The following is a 19,445-nucleotide window of genomic DNA, read 5'->3' as shown; positions in this document are numbered from 1 at the left end:
CATCCCGTTACTGCTGCATTGAGCTGAATACCTGAGTCCCTGTGGCAGTTTGTTAACCTTTGCACAGGCCACACAGAACCATCCTCAGTGGTTCTTGCCAGCTGCAGGGTTAAGGGTTGGGGGCAAAGTTAAGGTTGCATTGGAGGGGGGGCGTTAATATTAACTTCTCATTTCCTGGTTCGCAGAGGTTTAAGTTTAGTCACCATCTATACCAGAGGTAGGCAAAGTACCCTCCTGCCTCCCTTGTTTTCTTTCCCTTGAGCAGGGTTTCCAGTTTCCAAACCCTACGTGATCTCCCAGCTGGAAGGAGGGGAAGAGCCGTGGGTCCTGGATCTTCAGGGTTCAGAGGAAAGTGAGATCCTGAGAAGTCCCTGGACAGGTGAGGAAACATGAAATCAACCCAGAAACTGTCAGTGCCTGAGAGAACCAGCTGGGATTCCCCACACAGACTCTGTGAGCTCAGGACAGTCCCCAGCAGATCTCACTCCTGGCTTCCTACAGATGATGACTGACAGCTTGGCTGGAGCTCCCTCCCTTCCTGCTGAGTGTTTGGATGGGATGTGGGCAGGGCCGGCCTTGGGGAAATGGCACCCTGGGCAAACTTGCATTTTGGTGCCCCTGGCTCCCATGGGTGTGGCACCCCCCCTTCCCTCTGTCCCCCATGGGCTCCCCAGGCCCCTCCCCCTCCCTCCCCCCAGCCCCGCCACTGCGCCCCCCACGCACCAAATACCTGCTCCCCCTTCGCTCCGAACTACTGCCCTCTCCAGCCCCTCCCAACCCCTGCCCCCTCCTGTGCCCCTAAGCCCTGCACTGTGCCCTTTCACCCCAACCCCTTCCCCTCCCTCATGTGCCCCTAAGCCCAGGACTGTGCCCCCTTCACTCATACCCCCTGCACCTCCCTCCTGCACCCTGAACCCCTGCATGGTGCATACCCCTGCACCCCAAACCCTGCCTCCTGCACCTCAACCCCTGCCCCTTCCTGAGCCCTCAGCCCCTGCACTGTGCCCCCTTTGCCCCAAATGCCTTCTCCCCCGCCTGCACCCCTAATCCCGACACCCCCTTCAATTCTAACGTCTGCCCCCGCACCCCAACCCCTGCCCCTCCTGAGCCCCCAGCCCCTGCACTGTGCCCCATTTGCCCCTAACCCCTGCATCCTCCTGCACCCAAGTGGGGAACCTGACCTAGACTCACAAAGCAGCTGGCATTGCTGCTCGCTCCCCCACTGGACTGCTGCTCCCCCGCCCCACGCAGCCCTGGGGGGCTGGGAGAGGGGAGCAAGGAGCGACGTCAGGGCTTCCTGCACCCAGGTCACTTTCCCTGCAGGCTGTGTAAGGGGAGGGCAGGAGAGCAGCTGCTCCTGATGTCTTAGCTCAGCCCAGGTGGGGAAGTGACCTGGATGCAGGGAGCCCTGGTGTGTGTTGAGGGGAGGATATGAAGGAGTGTGTGTGTGTTGAAGGGAGTGAGTGAAGGACTGTGTGTGTGTGTATGTTGAAGGGAGTGAGTGAAGGACTGTGGGATCCTCTCCTAACACTGTCCAACTCCCCTGCTGGCAGGATCCCTTTCTATTCCTTTCTTCCCTCTGAGCAAAAGATGTGCACTTTTTCCTCACTGGAAATTGAACCCAGGCTGTTTGGGTGAAAACCAGGACTCATAACCACTAGACTATATGGAACTTGCATAATTAAGAACATATTTACACATTCACATTCATTAACATTTAAAAGTGGCCATTCAAAAAACTTCAAAAACAGACTTCAACGAGAAATTGCAGAGTTACAATTTATTTACAAACATAACACTATTAATTTGAGCTTGAATAGGGACTGGGAGTGACTTGCTCACTATAAAAGCAATTTTCCCTCTCTTGGTATTGACACCTCCCCATCAATTATTGGCAGTGAACCACATCCACCCTGACTGAATTGGCCTTCAACACTGGTTCTCCCCTTGTAAGGTAACTTCCTTCATGTCATGTTCCACAAATATTTATGCCTGTATTTGCAATTTTCACCCAAGGCATCTGAAGAAGTGGGCTTTTTACCCACGAACGCTTTTGCCCAAATAAATCCGTTAGTCCTTAAGGTGCCACCGGACTCCTCGCTGTTTTTGTGAAATAAAAGCAAAACGCATTCTAAGCTGATCTTAACCCTTTCAGTGCCCTTACAAACTTAGATGCTTCTCACCACAGGCTGCCTGGTTGCTTGTTTTACACTGACTTGTGAAATTGTCCAAAGTGCTTGGGAAAGCTGCTCAGATTTCAGCCGGGCTCTCCCCTTTGATCAGCGCGTCAGTTGCTTGGTGTGGTGATGTCTGTAGGTGGAGCTGGAGAGAGAGGAAAAGCCTGGTGAATGTCTCTCCTTTTATCATGTCCTTTCTTCCCTCTTGGCTTTGCCCCCCACCCCTTCAGAGTCAGGTGAGCATCACTGCGTCTCTCCAAGCAAGGCTGAGCAATTCCCCTCGTGTGGCCTCGTGCAGGTGAGTCATTGCGTTGTAGCTCCCTTGCTGGGCAATGGCTATTGATGGGTTGTTTGACACCCTGTCCGGGCATTGGTTACTTTCCTTGCTGTTGCCACTGGGGAGCTAATATCTGGCTGATTCCCCCAACTTACAGCCTAGTGACAACCACACTACACAATTCTCATAATGTCATATGCATGAATGGTCTACATAGATGGGTAGAGAAATGACTTGCAGCAGATCATATCCTTTCCCCTGATAACTTACAAGTCATGCTTTATATGTAAGATCACGATTATATGAAAATGAGGAATATGTTGGTTACAGCACGCCCCCCAAAGGTCTAGAATGTCACACTAAGATTCGATTTTCATTTCTTATGTAACCAACTTTGACCTCTCTGCCTAACACTTATAATCACTTACAATCTATCTTTCTGTAGTTAATAAACTTATTTTAATGTTTTACACTGACTTGTGAAATTGTCCAAAGTGCTTGGGAAAGCTGCTCAGATTTAAAAGGCTGGTGCATGTTCACTTTCTTTTTGAGAAAGTGGCGAATTAATTAATAAGCTTGCACTTTTTAAGAGGTTTTGAGCAGTGTAAGATGGTACATGTCTGAGGTGCAAGGCTGAGGGCTGGGGAGATATGCTGGTGTCTCTCTATGTATAATTGAGGAGTGGCTTATAGAGCATTCATTCTACTTAGTTGGGTGCATTGCTGCATGTTGTTGGCTGAGTGATCACAGCACATGGAGGGGGTTTTGCTGCTTGTCACTAGTGCAGCATTGTAAGATACAGCCCAGGCTGGAGAGATAAGAGGACAGAGCAGTTCCACAGTTTGGGATTGTACCCCGCGGATCCCACCACACAGAGACTCTCCTATGACCAGCCGTGGTAATATTGTGCTTAGTGCCTTGTAGCTCCAAGAGCTGCAGATGCAAGATGAGTTACAGCGACCTTGATCTTGTTTCCATGTTTATCCGATGCCTCTTTTCTACACTTGTCAGCAAAAAGACCCGTTTCTTTTGCAAGCATTTGTATGGCTAGCCAGAGTCGGGCTTCTCCATTAACAAAAAAGATCGACCAAAAGGTGACAAGAGGAGGCACGTTCAGCAAGACAGCACTGGATGCTGGATCTGCTTTTTATCCAGCAGGTCTCTTGGCAAGCTCTGAAATAACAGTAGCTCCAGGTCCCATCAGGGCTGCCCAGATGGTGGAGTGGGGCAATTTGCCCTGGTCCCCGCAGGGGCCCCAACAAGAGTTTTTGGGGCTCTTGGGTGGGGTCCTTCACTAACTCCGGGAGCTCTGGAAAACTCGTGGGGTCCGGGCCTCCGGAAATTCTTCCACTCTGGGTCTTGGCGGCAATTCGGCGGGGGTCCTTCATGAATGAAAAGTGACTTCATTGAAGTGTTGAAGGGCCTTAATGGAGAAAAGATTGGGTATGAAAGGGCTCTTGAATCTCGCAGAGAAAGGCATAACAAGACCCAATGGCTGGACGGTGAAAAGAGACAAATTCATATTACAACTAAGGCACAAATATTCAACAGCGAGGATGATTCACCACAGGAACAAGCTACCAAGGAAAGTGGTGGATTCTCCATCTCCTGATGTCATTCAATAAAGACTAGATGCCTTTCTGGAATGTGTTTGCTCAAAAGTATCTATTGTGTCAAACAGGAGGCCTGTGATATGCAGGGGGTCAAATTAGCTGCTCTAATGGTCTCTTCTGACCATAAAGTCGACTAATTTCTGAAAAACGGAGTGTAGCATTGGGATCAGCGTCTGATATTTACCTGTCTAGCCGGCTTGCTTCCTAGAACGAACGCTCCTTGAGTGGGGTGATCCACAGGGAGTAGCTCAAACCTCCAAAGTGCCTGGCCAGTGGCAGGACATTAGCACAGCAAGGGAGGGGTGTGGCAGTGACATCACAAAGGCTTTTTGCAGGACCTCAGACTATTGGCCAAAGGTGGTGGGGAGGTGGTGACCTCACAGAGAGAGGCTGACATCAGCCAGGCAGAAGAGGGGTGAGGGGCCAGGGAAACCTCAGAGACCCCTGTGGCTTTGCTTCAGCAAGTCTCCTTCTCCAGGTCTCTCTTTGAGGACTGGAGAGTATTCGGGTTCGCGGATGTGAGCGCCAGGAGGAACCTCTTTCGAGTTTTCTCCTCACCTATTCCTGATTTTACTAGAAAACAGCCGTCCCTGTTTAGAAGGTTTAATCCTCCTCGAGGTTTGAAACCTGTTCAGTCTGATCCATCTGGTGACAGTTGAATTTTAGGCATGGAAAACACGAACTTAAGGAGGCAGAATTTTATTGCGCACCTGGGATTTTGTCCCTTAGAATCACTGGGGTCATTAGGGTTTGTCCTTTTTGTTTCACCTTTTCCTCCATCCATCCCTTCCTCTTTTCTCTTTGTCTCTTGCTTCTTTTGTCCTTTCACCTGTTCCCCTCCCAACACCAAGAGCGGTGTGTGTGTGTGTGTTGTGGGGGAGTGCTCTGCAGCTCCCACTCTGGGAGATCCACCCAAAAATGTGGGGCTGAAATAGTGCTCGGGCAGTGATCCCACCGGTAACCTGGGCCATCCTTTGGGCGAGAACCCTCAGCCTCCCGTCCTCAGTTTCTATCCTGATTGGCTGAGCAGGAGGTTATTGACAGGGAGGAGACTCAGGTCCTTGTTGTTATCTTTTAAGACCAAGTAAATAAGTCAGAACCACTTCTATGTTTGACAAATTTTGCTGCTTCTCTGCATTAATGGTCTCTGAGCAGTTCATGATTCTCTCTAACCTTGCAGTTATCCTCAAATACTTGCTGAATAATTCCTGTGCACTGTTGTTGGTCTGGAGCTCATGTGAGAGCACCTTATTCAGGTCATTCAATGTCTGAAATTAAAGATCCGATGGTTAGTTTCAAAATCAGGGCTCTTGGATCCTACTCCCAACGCTGCCACTGACTGGCTGTGTGACCTAAGACAAGTCAATTCTCCTTTCTCAGCCTTAGCTTCTCCCTCTTTCAAGTAGGAATAATAATGATCCGCTCCTACCTACCTCACGGTGAGTGGAGGATGGGGATCCATTGGAGAGTGTCACTAGGAGTATCAGAGGGGCCATGTTAGTCTGGATCTGTAAAAGCAGCAAAGACTCCTGTGGCACCTTATAGACTAACAGACGTATTGGCGCATGAGCTACTGCACAGGGCTAAGCAAAGAGAACGAACCCCCAAATCCCCCCCTGTGCTTTGGGAGCCAGGTTTGCGGTGGGAATTCTGTAGTTCAGATGACTTCAAGCCTGGCCATTGTGATTATTTACCAGTTTCTCTGGCATTGGGGCAATTTTATGTTCACAGTTGTGATGGCCGAGTGGTTAAGGCGCTGGAGTTGAAATCCAATAGGGTTCCCCAGCGCACATTTGAATCTCGCTCACAGTGAGGCCTGTGTTTTAGCCAGTCTCTAACCTGGGCAACACCTCTGTACAACCCCCTGAGACACTCTCAATTCTCTCCCCACCCCAAGGAAATCCTGTTCTGCTCCTTTCATAGAGATCCCTGGGACACCCCCTCACACTGTGTCCCTGAGGGGTCAGGCAAAACTCTCAGTGCCTGAAGCCTCTGCCACTCACCTCATAGATCAGCCATAGCCCTGGTTCTGCTCCTCTCTCTAGAGTGTGAAAGGAACCAAGTCAGCACAACCAACAGAGAAAAAATAGGTGCTCAGCACCCACTGGCAGCCAGCTCCCCCCTCCCCCCCACTACAGGCCTTGCTGACAAGCTCCTCCTCTTCCCCTTCAGTGACTTCCACTTGCCAGTGATCAGCTGTTCAGTGGGGTGCAGGAGGTGCTGGGTGGGGAGGGGGAGGAGTAGAGACAGGAAGAGGTGGGGGAGGGAGAGGAATGGGGCAGGAAGGTGCAGGGCGGGAAGAGATGGGACAGGGGTGGGGGCTTGGGGAAGGGGTGGAGTGGGGGCAGGGCCTGGGGAGGAAAGGGGGGGATTTGTCCCATACCCCAGATCCCTCTAGGGCCGGCCCTGAAGGGAAGCACCGACTATCACAGTGACAATACAACTGACCAGCCTTGTGGGGGGGGCTGAGGGAGATCCGCACTCACCAGGTCTCTTCTCTCCCCCAAGGTGAGCCAGACACTGCTCTCTCCTGGCTCTCACTCTAGCAGCTGGACGCCAAGGAGCCATTTCCCCACAGGAAGTGCATTGAGTGCCCCTGTGGTGCTGGGGGGATGGCACTGCTGCTGCCTGTGGGGCTGGCAGGGGGGCTGATGTCTGCACAGACTCTCAGCTGCCAGGCCGGAGGGGGCACTTGGGACCTTACCAGACTGGCTCAGTGAAGACGGGGGATTGACAGAGCAATACAGACGCTCTCCAGAGCACGGAGCAGCAGCCGCCCATGCAGCCAGGCAATGAGCATTTCCCACAGCCTGGAGCCGAGGGGAGGTGGCAGCTGCTGTTCCAGCTCCCGGGGACAGGCCCTGTCAGCCAACAGCCACTTCTTACTCCCACAGCTAAGGAGTCGGGTTCCTCCGGTGGGGTGTGAGCAGCCGTTCGTTTTCCTGTCCTTTTTCTGTGCGTCTGACAAAAACATCCCAGACAGAGAAGCAACAGGCCCAAATACTACCATGCGTATGCCAAAGTAGCTCAGTTGGGAGAGCGTTAGACTGAAGTTCTAAAGGTCCCTGGTTCAATTCCAGGTGTTGGTAGTCCCTTTTATCCCTCTTTGTGCAGGGGTGGCTTGTTTTCTGGGAGCACAGTGGTGCCTGCACCCAAGGTGAGTCCCTGATCTTGGGCTCTGCAGTAGGAAAACACAGAATGGGCTTCTGCCCCTAGTTGGCCCACCTGACGGTAAAACTGCAGAAACACAACCACGAAGGGACTCGAACCCTCAATCGCCTGATCCGAAGTCAGATGCCTTATCCATTAGGCCACGTGGTCACAGAAACAAAACCTTTCCAAGCACTTATTTGGAAAAGGCAGACACTGTGTTTCTCAGGTCCTCTACTGATGGGGGCCGAGACTCTCTGGACACAAGAAGTCGAGTTCCCAGCGAGATGTGAGACAATTCTCTGCAGCCAGGTACAGGACTTTGGCAGGGAGGCTCTGGCATGAGGGATTGGGGTGCAGTGGATGGACCAGCTGTCTAGGTGCTTAGATTTGGTCTCACTGAGGAGGAGGAGGGGAACCCTGCTGACAGGCAGTGGCTGTGGAGAAAAAGTGGGATGTCCAGGCTGCTCAGGTCTCCTTCTTCCAGCTCCTCATCTGGCTGAGCTGCTCCACCGGCCTGGACAAGTCCTCTGCATGCACAGCAAATAGCCCAGAGCCATTTCTGCCCAAACCTGTGCTGGGGTGAGCGTCTGTCTTCCCTGTCCCATCTGCGCTAGAGCAGACCACTAGATTGAGAGAGACAGTCAACAACTATTAAGGCTAAGATTATATAAAGGGGGTCCCAGAATCTGTGACTTTCAGAGATCTCAATGACATTTTCCACCTCAGCCCTGGGGCAGCAAGACTGGAGCTGTCGGCCGGTGGGGGCCTCACAGCTATCAGCCACAAGTGTCGGAAGGGGCTCCCACGGGCCCATGCCACCACGGATGGACCCCACAGCTCTCAGCTACTGTGGGTGGATCCCAGAGCTCCCAGCCACGGGGGGCTGTGCCGATCGGGTGTCCGCACTAAGTTCAGCATCAATATGGTGATCCTGGGGAAGCTTTGGGTCCCCATGGTGCCTAAGGAGGTGAACCGCCCAGGTCGGAACGGAGCAGGTCAGAACTCCCGTGCCGATCAGTAGTGGGATCACACCTGTGAGTAGCCCTGCAGCGTAGCCTGGGCAAGACAGTGAGACACGGTCTCTTTTATACACCCTCCCCCGCAGAGACTGTATGGCGGGATGGGAGCATCCATTGTGGGGATCCTGAACTGGTGGGAGGGAGGCACCATGTACCAGGGATCCCAAAACGCAGAACAGGGACACCCACACACCACGTGTCTTGCAGCAAGAGCTGCAGTCTTGATTTACAAACTGCAAGTGATGGGGAATTTACCACCTCCCTTGTGGAGCTTGTTCCACTAGATAATTAGCCTCACGGTTAAAAAATGGTCATTTTCAGTTGGGATTTTCGGACATCGACTGAAAGCCAATGGGGTCTTGTTCAATCTTTGTCTGGTGAATTAAAGAACCCTTCAAATCACACATTCCCCCCTCTGGGAATTTGTAAAACGTATTTAAACCAGTGATTAAATCGCCTCTTAGCCTCCAGTCAATGAAACCAGTTGAGCGTCTTCAGTCTCTCACTGCAGACATTTCCCTTGTTTTTAAAGGCAAAAATCCTGATCTTTCCAACGGGAGCTGCTGCTTCAATGTTCAGTTTGGGGAGGGATTTGGCTGCACTCAGAGATCTGCCCGCGGGTTACAATCTGCGATCCGAAGGGCCGAACGCAAACAGCGTTTAGATGGGACCGTTAGTGCCGCCCCCGTGTGGCCAAAGATCAGAACTGACGAGCAGAGTTTACAGCTGGGGCCTGGGACGCTCCTGAACAAACTGGGCACAAAGCCTCTCGCCTGGGATCCTCGCTGTGCAGCAGGAGGCGGAGGGAAGCTGATTGTCAGGGCTCAGGGCAGCTCCCTGCCAGGCTGAGCCGGTGTCTGTGCTAAGCTCGGCATCAATCAGGTGATTCTGGGAAGTTCGGGGTCCCCGGGCTCCCACAGGAGGGTGAAGCAGGTCACCCCTGGAGCAGGGTAAAGCTGCAGGTTGACAGTGGGGTTGCTGCCCCTGTGAACAGCTGCTGTAGCAGCGCCTGGGCAGGACAGGGAGAGCCAGTTATACCCCCTCCAGCCTGTATCGGGGGATGGGAGCACTCACACCCTGGGGACCCACCCACCCAGGATGTTGTAGGGGGGGGAGAGTGGCACCCACACACCCAGGATGTTGTAGGGGGGGACAAGGGCATCCACACTCCGGGATCCTCTGCAGAGGGACGGACACCCACACATCCAGGATTCTGTATGGGGGGCAGAGGTACCCGGACACCTGGGCGGGGGAAGGGGGCACCGAAACATCCGGGATCTTACCTGGCAGGACAGCGACGCCTGCAGCTCGACATGAGATGGGGGCGGGGGGAGCAGGAGCATTTCCCAGTTCCAGGCTGTCCCCGTCTGGCCCAGGCACAGAGCTCACAAGCAGAGTTTAAAGCTGCAGCTGCCAGGCTGTGAAACAAGCCGGGCTCTGTGGCTGGTGCCTGTGATCCCAGCTCCTGGGGAGGCTGAGGCCAGTGGATTGCTTGAGCTCAGGAGTTTTGGGCTGCAGGGGGCTGTGCCAATCAGGTGTCCTCACTAAGTTCAGCATCAATATGGTGATCCCAGGGAAGCTTGGGGTCCCCTGGTTGCCTAAAGAGGGGTGAACCGGCCCAGGTTGGAAATGGAGCAGGTCAAAACTTCTGTGCTGATCAGTAGTGGGATTGCACCTGTGAATAGACCCTGCAGCATAGCCTGGACAAGACAGTGAGACACAGTCTCTTTTTATACAGACACCCCTACCCCGCAGAGCCTGGCTGGGGGGATGGGAGCACCCACACGCTGGGGATTCTGACTTGTGGGGGAGGGACGCCCCCCTGCCACACGGATCTTGAAAAGAGGAACAGCGACACCCACACACCACAGAGCCTGGATGGGGGCAGGGGAACCACACACGGGAGCTAGTTCATGGGGTGGGGGACACACCCATATGCTCCGTTGCACCATTCTTAATGAGAAGAACAGGGGCATCCGCACAACACGGATCCTTAACGGGCCGGGGGACACCCACACACTCCATTAACCAGGAGGGACAGGGGCACCAGACACCCCCATAGCGTGGAGAACACCCACAGCCACCGGATCCCTCATGGGGGGTAAGACAGAGGCTTCCAACTTATGAGAAATATGCATTTAGGAGGTAGCATTTTCATTCTTTCACAGAGCCCCAGTGGCCTAATGGACAAGGCAATGGCTTTCTAAGTCAGAGATTGTGGGTTCAAGTCCCATCTGGGGTGAAAAACTGCCTTTTCCTGTATATTGCAAGGAAATCTTGGCCTTATTTTCACCAAGGAAGCTGGGAGATGTCTGAATACAAAATACTGGATCTTGGGAAAAATCCCCCAGAAATGACATTTTGACAAATGCTTTCTAAACCCCTCAGTAGCAAACAGTTAATACTAGTGTTTGTCTGAGACTAGAGGAAGAAGTGTTTACTCCCACACCTCAGTGAGTGAAACAGAGGGAAAGAGCAAGGCCGCCCTGAAAGAGAATGGATCTGTCTGGAGACAAAGCAGCCCCTGAGAATGAGCAACGGTGTGAAAAGAAGAGGTTCAAATGGGTGTTAGATGTTAGTTAGTGTTAGAGGGTTTATCCTTCACCCTCCCATTACCGGGTCCTTCTTGCGTACACAGAGCAGCAATACCCAAAGTCCCAAGGTGCAAACAATGAGATTTTTATTGGATTAAACTTGTAGCAAGCAACGATTCCAGTTTCCTTCCTCGGTGTCCCCATCCCAGCCCTGACGCCACAGACCCTTGCCTGTGTCCCTGTTCCCATTCTCCCCCTTAGCAAAACATAGGACACGTGGTGACACATTTCCTGATCGGGCCAGGCATCAAGGTGGAAGGTGTTGATATTCCATTGTCCCACTGCCCCGTGCGTAGTACAGTGCCCTGCACCTTCTCTCGTGGGACGTGCCACACCTGTTCCAATTAGTGTTCCAGACTTCCCACTATAGTGGGCCCGGGAAGGTTGGATCCAGGTTGTCTAGTACAGGGGGGAGGGGCTTACTCCATTACTTCTAGGTTATTTCCGTAGGCAACGTATCACAAGTATACTTAGCAATACACCAGCCGCTGTAACAATCCACAGCAACACCGAGAGACCTGAGCACTGCCGCATGGTCCAACATCCTGGCCACCACCGAAACACCTCCTCTCCTCCTTCGACGGGGTCAAGCCCTTAACATGTCCAGTTGCTGGCAGTTGCAATACGCTGCCGCTGCAGGTTTTCGTGCTTTTGTCCATAGCATAAGTCCATTGAATGTCCTCAGAGAAATGGGTTATTGTCCAAACGAACTTAACCACATGGTGTGGAATCAGGCTGTATGCGCTGGTTCGATTATTCACAGCAGTAAGATTCACAGATCTATCTGTGCGCCAAAGCCCAGAGAGCAGTGTGTAGTGTGGAATTTGGTTAGGGGCTGGTGTAATTGTGCCCCCAGTAATATGTACATTTCCAGCAAAACACCTCATACACAGTACACCCAATTGTCCACCCCTTGCCATGGGGCATTGGGTGTGCTCCTCCACGGCCATCAGGGAGGGGCACATTCAAACATCTTCTCTGGATTTACACCATTTTACACACCCCTCCATTGATTCCCAGTGAGCAAATCCCCTTCTCATTATTCCCATAGGGCTTGTGGGGCCCACCTCAGCTGCCGATTCACTTCCAGATACCACGGTAGCTATTACACAGGTGCTGGCCTCCTAGTCGAGCATTTTGAATGTCCACACACATCTTCCCCAGGTCAGCCTTTGAAGCCATCCCCATCCATGTCATGAGGTTTTCTGTTCATTGAAACACAACAATGCTAACAACAAGACAAACACCACAGACAAACAACACAAAACATAGATTCATGGTATTCTGGGTTAGTCTTTTGCTGGCACCAGATTGCTTGTAGAGTGTCTGAAAAACAAAAGAAACAATTTCAACACACACCACTGGTGGGGACAGATTAGTGCTTAATAATAATAATACCACTTCCTTTTACAAATTTCCTTGCTAATTGCAGGAAAAACAGAAGAATTACCTCCAGGCTGTCCTTATTTTGTTCTATAGTTAGATAGTGAATTACCCCACTCACTGGTCATTTATGAAATTCATGAGGTGGTGTGCCTCAGTTTCCCCTCTTGTACAACAGACCCAGTTTGCAATAGTTTCTCTGCTGCACCAAGCTTTAAGTTTATCCTCAGGTAATAGCTGAGAGACAGCTTTAGATTTAGCTTTAGCACTGTACATACACCCACACACTCCTTAGGGTTAACCTGTCCCCCTTATTTTCAGGCTTGACTTGTTTTTTCACCTCCCTTTCCTGGAGGGCCACAATCTGAGTCTTCCAGTAGCTTGTTTGCTGACCAGATGTATTTATTATTTGCAGCTCCTTTGTGCAGCCACTGATGGGCAGTTCTCTCCTTCCACATCAGCTAGGTCATTTGCATTCACCGCGGCTTTCGGGCTTGGCTTTTGGATCCAAAGCCATCAGCAGCTCAGAGACTGTCTTAAAAGGGACACAAACAACTTCCACTGGAGTTCTGATTACTTTCCACTTTCATCTTCTGCTTCAAAACATACAGATCTGAAAAAGAAACCACAACCTATTGTGGCTCCCTTTGGAGCCCTAATAGGGTTTGAATTAAGTACCATGTTTTGTTTGCATTTCTTTTACCCCTTCTCCAATATACACTGCACACGTCCTGGGAAAATGCACATTCCTTCCATAGTTTAACCTTCATAACATTATGTTACAAAACATAAGTCTCACTTTAGGTTTTTAAAACCTGACACAATTACACACAACATTTTGTTTTGTCTAACATCCCTTGCACTGCGATTACTCTGTTTTACACAACTGTACCCCGATTACACGTCCATCTTGTACAACCAGAGCCAGCCAGGGGCAGGCACGTTAAGTGCCAATAGAAACCCCGGACATTTCTTTAGTGATTTTGCTAACATTACCCAGGAGTCAAATCATTTTGATGAGATTATCTCTCCGCCTGCTGCCTGCAGCCGTCCCCTATAGACCATTTCTGTGGACAAAGGGCCCATTTCCCCTCAGAATGGCTGTGAAGGCTTCTCAGGACAAAACTTTACCTGACCCTCTTGTATAATTTAATTACTAAGCTTCCATCCAACAGGAGTGCACAGAGCTGCACATACAGTTACATTTATATAACTGGGTTTTATTATTAAACCAAAAACTGCCTTCTTGTAACACCACAACTGTTGGCTTTTGCTATTTCCACAACTCCCAAATGTTTATTTTCCTCCAAACTCTGTATTATTAATTTTTGCAAAGCCCTCGGCGGCTGCACTGCAGTGCTGGGGTGACTCTGCAGGGGGAGAAGCTGCTGTGGAGCAATGTAGAGCAGGTGCAGGAAGGAGCCAGGGTCACTATTCACATTCTGAACTGCACAATTTTCCAAATTTGGGAATGTCCGAGAACAATTCTAAGGGGAAGGTGAATGCAGAGCAGTGACACTGGAGATGCCCAGACCTCCAATGGGGGCGGTGTGGAAATTAATAATGGGAAGAGCATTTGCGAAATTAGTCGTCACTGACAAGATTTGTCTCTGTTCTCATTTCACATTGTGGTGTTGTTTAGCAGAATCAAGACATAGTTTTACTGTATTAATTAAACACGTAATTTTATTTAACCAAGCCAAAAACTTAGTGTCACTTATTTTTTCTCTGTCCTAGCAAGAACTAAATGAATTTTGTGACTTTCTGGAAAGTGCAGCGAGATTAAATGTGGGGAATTCAGTCCCTGTGTTTGTGAGCTGATGTTTTCCTCTCACAGGTCAGTGCCTGCATTGAAATACCAAGAGGGATCTAAGGGCTGGTGTACGCTGGGCACAGGGGTGTTTGCAGAAGGGGCGGGGCCTCAGGTGGAAGGGGCGGGGCAGGGCGTTAGTCTCCCCCAGCTGGCGGTTCACGCCCTGCCCATGGTGTTGCAATGACAGAGGCTGCCCAGGCTGCACTTGTAGTGAGGTTCCCCCACTACATGGCCGCACAGAGGCTGCAGGAGACAGGCAGGTGGCAGCAGGGGAAGTGGCGACACAGGAGCTCTCAGCAGCAGGGTGAAGGACAATGCCGTGGAGTGGCAGCGACGCAGAGTGAACAGGGCAAACCGAGAGCCAGTTGAAGGAGTGTCGGCAGCAGAAGCGGAGGTGTCTTTTGATGCCTTCCCCTCCCTCCCCCACCCCTGGGGCTTTGCTGCCCAAGAGGAGTGGGGGTTGGGGGAAGGAGAGCGGAGGGGTCTCTTAAAGGAACATTGGATTGGACTGTCACACCACAAGGTGAGAAACTGAGGCACAGCACTGCCCAGCGTACTCTGGGGTGGGGGGTTGCTGATGAGCATAGATTTGAATGTGGTTGTGGGGTTTTCCCAAACTCAGGCTTGATTCTCTTTCTCTTTTAATAGAAGTTCTCATTGGCTCTCCGCCCACGCAGAGCTGGGGAGTGGGGGCCTGTTGCCTTTTCCCCAGGCAGAAGGGTGACACCTGCCTGGCGAGTGAGGGTCGGTTTGGGTGACCCCCACTCAGGGCAGGCTCAGGGCAGGTCTCTGCCCTTTACTCAGCCCAGGAGGAGTTTTTTGCACTAACATCCCAAGTGTGCAAGTCCGTCCCCGCAGAGCTGCCCCATGGGGTGACCTTAAAGCGATTGTGGAAAACGGGACGGGGGTGGGGGGTAATAGGCTCCTATATGAGAAAAAGTCCAGCCAAACCGGACTGTCCCTTTAAAAACGGGACAGCTGGTCACCCTGGAGCAGCCCCGCACTCCTGCTCCCCGGTTGGTGCGTTTGTGACCCGGGGGCTGAAGCCGACGCGAGAAAGGGAAGTGAGCGAGCTCGGAGCTCTCCGGCGCCACCTGCTGGGAGCAGAGGGCAATGACTGAGCGACGTCCTGGCTAATTTAAATATCACCTGGTTCTCTGCCGGGTGGCTCCACTGGAGAGCTGGGGCGTGGCCTGAGTGTGGCAGCACCTTATTTGCATATATTAAAAGCGGCAGTTTGGGGCCATTGGGGTAAAATAGGAGTAAGTTTTGGGGTTGGGCCCCACATGTTTAGTGCAGGCTGTGGGGAGCCGGGCTGAGCAGAGCCTGCCCCGACGGGGAGTGTGGTCACCCTGAGCTGGGAGCGTGTGGCCAGACATGGGGAAGGGGCTGCGGGGGGGAGGGGGTTGGTGGTTGTGTGAAGCAGAAAGTGTTTCCCCCTTTTTTGGTGTCTGGGTGGGGTTCTCGTTATCTAATGCAGAGCAGTGGTGGGGGAGGGGAATTGAGACTCTGCTTTGGGGGTTGCTGTGAGGCGTGACACGAGCCACCCGGTGCTGGGTGCTGCTTTGAGGAGTAGGACAGGTGGGGGCGGGGCTGTCTGGGTGCTTGAGATGAGGGGCGGTTCCCGGTTGGCTGGTGCTGGCCTGCCTAGTGTTTTCTGACAGCTGATCTCCCATTGGCCCTCACGCGGGGCGGGTCTCTGAAAGCTGGTCTCCCATTGGGCCCTCCCCACTGACGGTTCTGACAGGCTCAGCTCCCATTGGTGACGTTGTCTGACAGCGATGCGGGGCGGAGCCGCCAGGGCCTTGTGGGCTCAGAGCTCAGCGCCGCCCGCGAGAAGCGGCGCGAGGCCGCGCGGGGCGGGTCCCGCTGCCGGGCGGAGGACCGAGACCGCAGCCGCGGCGCCGCCTCCCGCCTGGCGCGAAGCCGCAGCACCGGGGTCACAGGGCGCGAGGCGCTTCCGCGCGCGGCTGGTTCCTGCCGGTCGCGGGGTGACGGGTCCTGCCCGGGGCGGCCGCGGGGTCCCGATGGCAGCGGGGGCTCTGGCGTCCGCCCGCCCGCGGCGGCTGGGAGCTGCGGCCACCTGCACTGGCCGGGGCTGCGGCTCCTCCTCACCCCGGTGACTGGGAGCTCCGGGCTCCGCCTGCGGTGTCTGAGCGCCGGGGGCTCCTCTCCTGCCCGGGGCGGCCGGGAGCTCCCGGGGCTGCGGCGCTGCAGGGTCTGTGAGCAACGACGTGGGGCTGCGGGGCCCTCCCGCCATCAAGGCCTGTTGGGAAATCCCGGGTCCATCCGCAGCGGCTGGGAGCTCTGGGGTCCGCTCGTAGGAGCTGCAGGGTCCATACGCAGTGGGGTGGGGCTGGGGCTCCCGCCACCCATGGCTGCTGGGAGCCCCAGGGTCTGCCTGTGGGAGCTGTGGGGAGATGAGGGGTTTGGGGTGGAGGAGGGGGCTCCAGGCTGCAGGGTGGGGCCGAGGGATTCAGAGTGCAGGAGGGGGCTGTGGGTTGAGGCAGGGGGTCGGGGTCCAGGATGGGGTGATGGCTCTGGGGTGGGGGCAGGGATGAGGGGTTCCAGGTGTGGGAGGAAGCTCTGGGCTGGGGCAGGGGGGTGAGGGCTCTGGGGTGCAAGAGGGGGCTCTGGGTTGGGGGGGTTCAGGGCTGGGGCAGGGGGTTGAGGTGCAGACTTACCTCGGGCGGCTCCTAGTCAGCGGTGCAGCAGGGGGGACCTACTGGCCACTTCCAGGGCGCAGCGCGGTGCCCTAGGACACGTAGGGACCAGCCTGCCTGAGCCCCGCAGCACCGCTGACCGGACTTTATAACCCAGTCACCCCACTGGGAGCTCCAGGGTCCCCCTGTCCCATGTGGTGGCTGGGAGCTCTGGGATCCACTCACAGCAGCTGGGAGCTCTGGGGGCCTCCCGCTGCTCACAGTAGCTGGGAGCTGTGGGGTCCATCCGTGGTTGCATGGGCCTGTGGGAGCCCCTTCCGACACTGGTGCCTGATAGCTGTGAGGCCCCCACCGGCCGACAGCCCCAGTCTTGCTGCCCCAGGGCTGAGGTGGAAAATGTCACTGAGATCTCTGAAAGTCACAAATTCTGTGACCCCCTTTATATAATCTGAGCCTTAATCGTTGTTGACTGTCTCTCTCAATCTAGTGATCTGTTCTAGGGCAGATGGGACAGGGAAGACAGAAGCTCACCCCCCAGCACAGGTTTGGGCAGCAATGGCTCTTGGGCTATTTGCTGTGCATGCAGAGGACTTGTCCAGGCCGGTGGAGCAGCTCAGCCAGATGAGGAGCTGGAAGAAGGAGAGACCGGAGCAGCCTAGACATCCCACTTTTTCTCCACAGCCACTGCCTGTCAGCAGGATTCCTCCTTCTCCTCAGTGAGACCAAATCTAAGCACCTAGACAGCCGGTCCGTCCACTGCACCCCAATCCCTCATGCCAGAGCCTCCCTGCCAAAGTCCTGTACCTGGCTCCAGAGAATTGTCTCACATCTCACTGGGAACTCGACTTCTTGTGCCCAGAGAGTCTCGGCCCCACTCAGTAGAGGACCTGAGAAACACAGTGTCTGCCTTTTCCAAATAAGTGCTTGGAAAGGTTTTGTTTCTGTGACCACGTGGCCTAACGGATAAGGCGTCTGACTTCGGATCAGGCGATTGAGGGTTCGAGTCCCTTTGTGGTTGTGCAATTTTACCTTTGTGCTGAAAGTCCTGCTCCCTTCAGGGCTGGAACCTCTTCTTGGCTGTTCAGGCCAATGCTCTGGCTTCAGCTAGAGCCCCAGGAAGGAGTTGGGGGTTGGGTGTCTCAAAGGCTGGGGCATGAGCCCCAGGTGCTTCCAGTCTCGCCTTTGCCATTCCTGACTTGCCAAAGAAAATGGGCGGCTGCCCGGGCTAGCGTGTGCGCCTGTCCCTGTGCTGGAGGGTACTTGCTAAATAGCACCTTGGGAGCCTGGGTATTTCTCTGCTTCTCGCCAGCTGGGGAAAAGCCTCTTGGGGTAAAATCTCCTGCCCCACTGCCAAAGTGAGCACCTTGAGTGGGAACGGTAAGAGGCATAGGCGGCAGGTTTGTATAATTTTTGGTGGGGCCCAAAATGGTGGTGCCCCCCGCCCTGTGCCGATATAAAATGAAGCTACAACGCGTCAGTGCCACAAGATTACAAGGGTCAATTAAAAGTGGAAAGTCAGAAGCAGCACTTGCCTACTTCAATATACAGTATTATATTTTGTTGCATCTGTTGTGATGAAGTGGGAATGTTCTTAATATTTTCTCTGAATACTGTGTGGGTGCCTCAGTTTCCCCTGCAAGATGCCAACTGAAGGTGTTAGGGACAAAGAGATCAGGTGGCCTCCTTGTCCAGAAGAGACACAGAGGCCAGAGGAGGGAGTGTCAGTTTGGAGCTGGCTGGGGAAATTGGGAGAGACCCAGAACTTGGTTCTGGGCTCCCCACCCCCCAAGATGGACCTGACAGAGGGGTTCTGTTTTCTGTACCAACAAGCTCTGTTTAAACTGTGTTCCCGTCATCTAATAAACCTTCTGTTTTACTGTCTGGCTGAGAGTCACATCTGACTGCAGAGTTGGGGTGCAGCGACCTCTGGTTGCCCCAGGACCAGCCTGGGCAGACTCACTTTGGAAAGTGCATGACGTGGAAGGGCATGCTGAATGCTCGAGGTCAGACCCAGGAAGGTGTAAGCTTCTTGCCCTGGAGACAGTATGCTCCGAGAGAGGAGGCTCCCCCAGAGTCCTGACTGGCTTTGTATGGAGATGTTCCAAAGCATCACAGCATCCCCTTCCACACCGTGCACTTCCCAGAAGTCCGCACAGGCACTGACACTCCCTCCTCCGGCCTTTGTCTCTTTTCCAGGCATTAGGAGGCCACCTGATCTCTCTGTTCTCCAACACCTTCAGTTGGCACCTTGCAGGGGAAACTGATTTGGGAGACCTGCCGGAAATGCTGCCCAAACCGAGCTTGAGCACTCCTGAATTTTGAGGTGTTCAAATCTGGAAGGCAGGTGCTGGGGGTGGGAGAGGGCTGTGGGCTCCATGGGGGAGCATGGCAGCAACTGTCTGGAGCTGCATGGAGCCAGATACGCTGGTCTGAGTGGCACAGTAAGCAGTTTGGGGTTGGAGCAGAGGTAGGGAGTTCCGGGGGGCAGTCAAGGGACACGGAGCTGGGGGAGTTGGTTGGGGCAGAGGTTCGAAGGGGCAGTCAATTGGATAGGCATGGGAGTCTAAGAGGTTTATCAGGGGACAGGTAGGGGGTGCGGTCCTGGGGGGGGAAGTTGGGTGGGGTCTCAGGAGGGGGCAGTTGGGGACAAGGAGAAGGGAGGCTTAGATAGGGGCTGAGGTCCCAAGGGGCAGTTAGGGGCAGGGGTCTCGGGAGGGGGTAATTGGGGAACAAGGACCAGTGGGGCTTAGATA

The 19,445-nt window shown here is 53.6% G+C and overlaps 2 non-coding genes across 2 annotated transcripts; one reads left to right on the top strand and one right to left on the bottom strand.

Moving 5' to 3' along the window:
• Window positions 1–7,315: 7,315 nt before the first annotated feature.
• Window positions 7,316–7,388, bottom strand: TRNAR-UCG. Its single transcript has one exon. It is a non-coding gene; the product is annotated as a tRNA-Arg (tRNA).
• Window positions 7,389–10,408: 3,020 nt separating this feature from the next.
• Window positions 10,409–10,481, top strand: TRNAR-UCU. The gene has a single exon. It is a non-coding gene; the product is annotated as a tRNA-Arg (tRNA).
• Window positions 10,482–19,445: the final 8,964 nt, after the last annotated feature.

This window comes from Mauremys reevesii, linkage group 12, assembly GCF_016161935.1.
Source record: "Mauremys reevesii isolate NIE-2019 linkage group 12, ASM1616193v1, whole genome shotgun sequence".
In the NCBI taxonomy this organism is placed as follows: domain Eukaryota; kingdom Metazoa; phylum Chordata; order Testudines; family Geoemydidae; genus Mauremys; species Mauremys reevesii.
Note: the sequence above shows the minus strand (reverse complement) of the source record. Positions and strands in the feature narration are given on the sequence as shown.